We start from the raw sequence: 6,727 nt of genomic DNA, 5'->3' as shown, positions 1-6,727 counted from the left end.
TTTTAGTACAATAAAAAAGAGAAGCATGCCATTGGTATATAAAAAATTGATCAGGAAAATGCACATTTGTGATCTGAAAAATACTTTAATGCCAAAATGCATGAAAGGCACTGAATAATTTGAGCAGAGTAATATGGTCAGACTTTCATTTCAAGGTATTGCGGGATTGCTATGTAAAAAATAGAACACAGGTAGATAGAGATTGATGCAGGGAAACTAATTAGGGGACTATTTCAGATGAGGGATGATTGTAGCTGGAGTAGACATAGCAGTGGATATGGTGAGAATTGTTTCCATTCTGGACATTTTTCATAGCTATATATATGAATGTCAACATTAAAAGAAAAGAGATATCAAGGTTATGGACCTTGAAATTGGAGTAGAATGGAGTTGTCATTTAATGAAAGGGAGAAGACAGGTTTAGGGGATGGAACAAAAGAGTGTGGTTTTGAACATTTTAGACTTATGATGTCTATTACACATAGAAGAAAAGATGAGAGATCAGTGTCTAAGTTCAAGGGAGGTATTAGAGCTCCAGCTACAAATGTGGATGTCATCAGTATTTGATATTTACAGTCAAGAAACTAGAGTTGAAATGACTTAGAGGTTAAGCCTTGACAACCAAAGGAGCCTGAACTCATGAGGCCAGAGAGTGAATACAATGAGGGAAGGCAGTCCTGATGTCCAGTAAGGATAGTATTTGAGAAAGAGTAAATGATAAGTTGTGTTAATTGTGGCAGATATTATATAGGAGAAAGTTGAGAACTGATACTGGATCTGGTCTGATAAATGGCATTGATTAGAGTGACAATGGAGGCCCACATACTATGCCTAAGTATTCACAAGTTATTAATCAAAGCAGTCAATTCTTAAATGATCTCTTCATTTCCAGGTTTACAAGGATATCTTCATAATAATAAAATGCAAAAATATGTAAGCTTATTTTGTCAAATTATTGAAGATGAGCCACAACATTATACAGAAAAAAGGAAAAGTAAAGGGAAAAACTGACATGTGGTGTCACTAAGAAACCATACAACTTTCTGCAAGAAGCTACTGTATTTATTCTGAGAGGAGGGATTTGGGAAGCTAACTTGCCTTTTCTACTACTTAACTATTGTGTTCAAATCCACTATTCAGTTCAGATTATCCGAGTCAGTCATCGATAGCAGCAGATTCAAAAACCACAGACTTTCAGGGCATCTGGATGTTGGCGCATGTCTTTCTGAGAATAGAACACAGGAGATGTGGAGAAGTATTCTCCAAGGCCTGAATAATATTCAGTATGTGAATGAATGTTTTAGGTCACAATGTGCCATACTAACGATCATACATGCCAAGTGATGGAGGCATCTATGTGTTCTTAAATAACATTTATTTTTCCTGTGAGTAGAGATGGTAAGGTTTATGACTTGTGTATGCCTCCAGATACAAGTAAATATGATTATTCCTAAACCTCATCATCTCTGCTTCAAGGTTGGCATGGTGGAAGTTGGAAATGAGTATTGGAGCCTTTGATTCCTTATGATTCCCTTTGTTGCACTTTCTCATCTCACTGCTTTGGATCAGGAAACATGTGGAACTCAGAGGTTGTGGGCTTGAATAGCTCCAAATGCCATAGCTGAAGCTGGATGCTTTTTTATCGTTGTCTATTAAAGGATGTAAACATTGAAAACAAATCAGGACTTGGAAGTTAGTTACTTCCTTCCTTCTTTACTTCATGACACCTTGAATTTCCTAGAACTAAACAGATAATCTGGCATCATTTTTATGCATTTTTGATATTCAGAATTGAATCAAGACCTACTTTCTAAGGACTGAGATGGCAAAATGGAATATTTTGTTTAAGGTTATTACTCAGATACTTATATTTTTTGTGACAAGTGAAAAAAATTGAATTAGAATGAGGAGATTTGAGGAGAAAAATAATTTCTTTGCTAAATAGAATTCAATGTAAGTGCCAATTAGAATTTAGATATTTTCAGATACTTATTTTTTCATGCATGTGAAGTTGAATGTTATGCTGAATATGAGAGTCAAGAAAATATTTTATAAAAGGAGTTTAATCATTTTTAGTTTGGTTACATAAAAATATGTTATCAGAAGCTATGAAAAACTGATTTTTGGATGGAGAAGGATTTCCAAGGCATTAAGCAATTTGCCTTTGCTTGTCAGCAACATGGAAGCGAGAAATATTTTATCTCATTTGGGTCAGTAGTTCTTGTCCGGTTCATTAGTTTTCATTCAAGTTCATCTACTTGCCATGGTTAATACAATAATGCTTTAATGAGTGTGTATAAATAAGCTGAGGCTGAATTTGGCCTATAAATTTCTAGGATGTAATTGCCTCTAGATATACGTACAGAGTTGTCTTTCTTCTAATTATTTTCAATTAGTATAGAATATAAGCCAAACTAGCACTTTTTACATACAAATGTGTGCTTGTGTGTGTGTGTGTATGTGGGTGGGAGGGTGGTCACTGCATTATTCAGAACTCTGGAAATTGGTTAATTAGAGTTTAAGTACTTGATGGTTTAATGAGCCCAAAATCTAGTTATTACAAAATTAGAGAACTTTCAAACAGATTTGATAAAATATCAACTTCCTTCTAAAAATTTTTAACTTCTTCACCTCAGCACAGGTATAAATAGCTTCTTTATTCCATGGAATCTTTACTAACTTTTCTATTTTAACATACATCATGTTGACTATAATTTTAATGTCATTGTCACAAAGAAAACATGGGCTTCTTGGGGGCAGGAACAATAAAGCATTAACTGATGCAGTACAGAACTGCAATGGATAAAGCCAAGTAAGCTTAGCAAATATTTATTGACTCTTATTATGATCTTCTTCCTCTTACCACTTCCTTGTAAATAGTTTTCCTCCTTTTTCTTTGTCCCTCCTCCCAGTATTTAGTACTAAAGCTTATAGTCTTATACATGTTTATCATATCTGCCAGAGTTCATCTCTTTTCATAGCTATAGCTGCTACCTCCAAAGCATACAGCCATGTATTTAGCCTGTCCTCTCAGCTGCATCCTGTCTCATATTAAGCTTGTCACGGAAAGATGGCGTATCTGTCTGATACATTTCCCCTGTTTTCTTCACTGCTTTTGCTTCCTAAAATCTGGCCTACTGGTACAACCACCTTTTAATTTGCTTTCTTCACTTCAGTACCTTTTCCTTCAGTCTATCTTTATTGTTTGTTTATTTGGAGATTATAGAACTAATTTTATTAACATAAAAACTGACAGCATGCATAGTATGAAGTTTATAATAAAATAAGGTTTTCACAGAAACCTAGCAAATGACTAAAAAGATTTCATGATGTAGTACTAAATTCAGGTCTAGACAATGTCAACAGCTGGTTGTTCTCATGATTCAAGACAGAGTATTTTAGGTATCAGTTAATTCTTAGAATATTTTAAAAAAATGTTTTTCTGTTCGGGGTGTGTGTGTGTGTGTGTGTGTGTGTGTGTGTGTGTTTTAAAGTGAACTGGTAACCCAGTATGAAAATTTAAACTTCTCTTGAGGACAGAACTTTTGAAATTATTCAATCTTTGAGTAGATTTAATGAAAATTGTGCTGTTTGTGGTTGATCCCTTCCACCAGTGGTTTCAGAGTTTGAAACTCGAAAAACAGAGATGCTTCAAGAATTCTAACAGTGTGGGTCTTTTCCTTTTCCTACCCTTCCATCTACTATGCCACCTTCTTCCCCTCCCCAAATACCTCAGCCAGTGCATTCTATGAACAAGCTGATACTTATAACTTCATGATTAAAAAAACCAATGGTATTCTGTCTAATTTCAATAATTAACACCTCTGAGACCGAATGATATGCCTGTTTATACTCTCCAATAAAAGATTTTCCTCCTCAGTCAGTTACCATCTTCAAAATGGCAGCTTTGGTAACTTACGAAATGGTCTTTGTGGAGAAGAGCATTTAGCTCAGACAGGGAATACCTTCGCTTATAGATTTCAGACAGCATCTAAACAGTCTATTATAGTCCTCATTTATGGTGTCAATGGCATTTTTTTAAAAGGTAAAATATTGTGCATATAGAAGCAAGTAGTTACTGTTCTTTCCATTGTTTTACCATTTCCCGAATAAGGCCCCAAATTTTAACCCAAAAGATCTTGTCCATCTCCCTTCCTCCCTCCACATCCCTCCCACTCCCAAAAATACACCAGTAATAGCCCCAAACTACACACATGCTATGCTGAGGGGTAGAAATACCACACTGGCCTTTCCTCATATAAGAATATGTCAACCTGTGAGCACTTGGCATTGGCTTCCTTGGCAGAAGCCAGGTCAGCCTCATCAGAGACTTTCTATTTCATCAGAAACACGGGCTCTCTCTCCATTGGACTAGGTAGTTCCAATAATCCTCCGTGACTCAAAACCCAGGGTAAAGCCTCTTGGCTTTTCTGACTTACTTTTTCTTAGGTTTGACCTCCTCTCCTTTACCTTCATAATCAGAAACAGCTTTGGGCTTGCGGCCCTTTGACTCATCTGTCTCATGCTGTTTTCTCTGACTGCAGAAACTCAGCAATGAGGTTCGCATCTTGAGAGGTGACAAGGTGCTAGCAGCCCTCGCTCTCAGTGCCTTCTCGGACTTGGCATCCACTCTGGCAGCACTCGAGGAGCCCTTCAGCCCACCAGGGCACTGTGGGAGCCCCTCTCTGGGCTGGCCAAGGCTGGAGCCGCCTTCTTCTGCTTGTGGGGAGGTGTGGAGGAAGAGGTGCAGGCGGGAACTGGGGCTGTGCGTGGCACTCACGGGCCAGCGCGAGTTCCAGTGGGCACCGGCGTGGGCTCCGCTGGCACACACAGAGCAGCTGCCCGCCCAGGGCAGTGAGGGGCTTAGTACCTGCAGACCTGCCATGTCCGAGCCCCCTCCCCACACCCCTCAGCAGTGGGCTCCCACGTGACCTGAGCCTCCTGGATGAGCCTGTGCCATCCCCTGCTCTGTGGCACAGGGTCCCATCAACTGCCCAAAGGCTGAGGAGCGCAGGCACCTCTTGGGACTGGCAGGCCTGGTGCGGGATCCACTAGGTGAAGCCAGCTGGGCTCCTGAGTCTAGTGGGGACTTAGAGAACTTTTATGTCTAGCTAGAGGATTGTAAATGCACCAATCAGTACTCTGTATCTAGCTAACCTAGTGGGTACTTGGAGAACTTTTCTGTGTAGCTAGAGGATTGTAAATACACCAGTCAGCACTCTGTGTCTAGCTCAGGGATTATAAATGCACCAATCAGCACCCTGTCAAAATGGTCCAATCAGCTCTCTGTAAAAAGGACCAATCAGCTCTCTGTGAAATGGACCAATCAGCAGGATGTGGGTGGGGCCAGATAAGGGAATAAAAGCAGGCTGCCTGAGCCAGCCAGTGGCAACCCGCTGGGGTCCGCTTCTGCGCTGTGGAAAGTTTTATTCTTTCTCTTTTCACAATAAATGTTGCTGCTCAGGCTTTGGGTCCACACTGCCCTTAAAAGCTGTAAGGCTCACCACAAAGGTCTGCAGCTTCACTCCTGAAACCAGTAAGACCATAAACTCACCAGTAAGAATGAACAACTCCAGACGCGCTGCCTTTAAGAGCTGTAACACTTGCTGCAAAGGTCTTCAGCTTCACTCCTGACAGCGAGACCAGGAACTCAGCAGAAGGAAGAAGCTCCAAACACATCTGAAAGTCTGAAGGAATAAATTCTGGACACACCGTCTTTAAGAACTGTAACACTCATGGTGAGGGTGTGTGGCTTTATTCTTGAAGTCATTGAGACCAAGAATTCCACCAATTCCAGACACAATCTGGTTCCCATTCTGTGTGTCAGTCCTCATCTGAGAAACCCGTCCTCACCTGAGAAACCCTTCCACTTTAGCGGATATTCCATTTTACCCTTCACCACACAATGGTGGAGAACTTCTTCTGCCACACACACCTCTTCCTCATTGGGCACCTCTACCACATTTTTTTCTTGTTTAAATTTTTCCACATGGTGCCTGCCAGCTTTTTGGTGACGCTAAAAGGGTAATGCTGCTCAGAGCGGCACCTGAGAGCCAGAGAAGAATTGGTGCTATGCTGCTGGCTTAGCGTGGGTCACTGGGGCCTGGTCCCCAGGAAAGCAACAAGCCTGGTGGTTGCTATGGAGCTTTTCACTGAGGCGGTGAACCAGAAGGCTCTGGACAACAGTTGTCTCTTCTTCTGAGCCCCTTTAATCTAGCTTGTATCCTAACACAAACATTTTTATCTAAAACAGATAATACTTCTACTCTTTCATAGCACCATAGGTTGACTATTGTCAATGATAATTGTATATTTTAAAATAAGTTAAGGAATATAACTGGATTATTTGTACCTCAAAGGATAAATGCTTGCGGGAATGGATACCCCGTTCTCCATGATATGCTTATTTCACATTGCATGCCTGTAACACAACATCTCATGTACCCCATGTATATATTTCTCATGTACCCCATGTAAATATATATACCCACTATGTAGCCATAAAAGTAAAGTGTTCAAAAGAAAAAATTATAAAGTACATATTAATTTATATCACTCTTATGCTTCAAAAAATCTCCCACATATAGCCCTTTAATATCCACTATGAAACTTAAGCCACATACCGTGACCCAGTTTTCAAAACTTTCCACATGCTGTAATTCACTATTCTCTAAATATTGCCATGGGATTATTTAGCTTCATGTATTTTATTATGATTCATTTTCTG

This window comes from Mandrillus leucophaeus, unplaced genomic scaffold, assembly GCF_000951045.1.
Source record: "Mandrillus leucophaeus isolate KB7577 unplaced genomic scaffold, Mleu.le_1.0 Scaffold1086, whole genome shotgun sequence".
NCBI classification, from domain to species: domain Eukaryota; kingdom Metazoa; phylum Chordata; class Mammalia; order Primates; family Cercopithecidae; genus Mandrillus; species Mandrillus leucophaeus.
The sequence above is the reverse complement of the archived record's forward strand: the minus strand, read 5'-3'. Positions refer to the sequence as shown.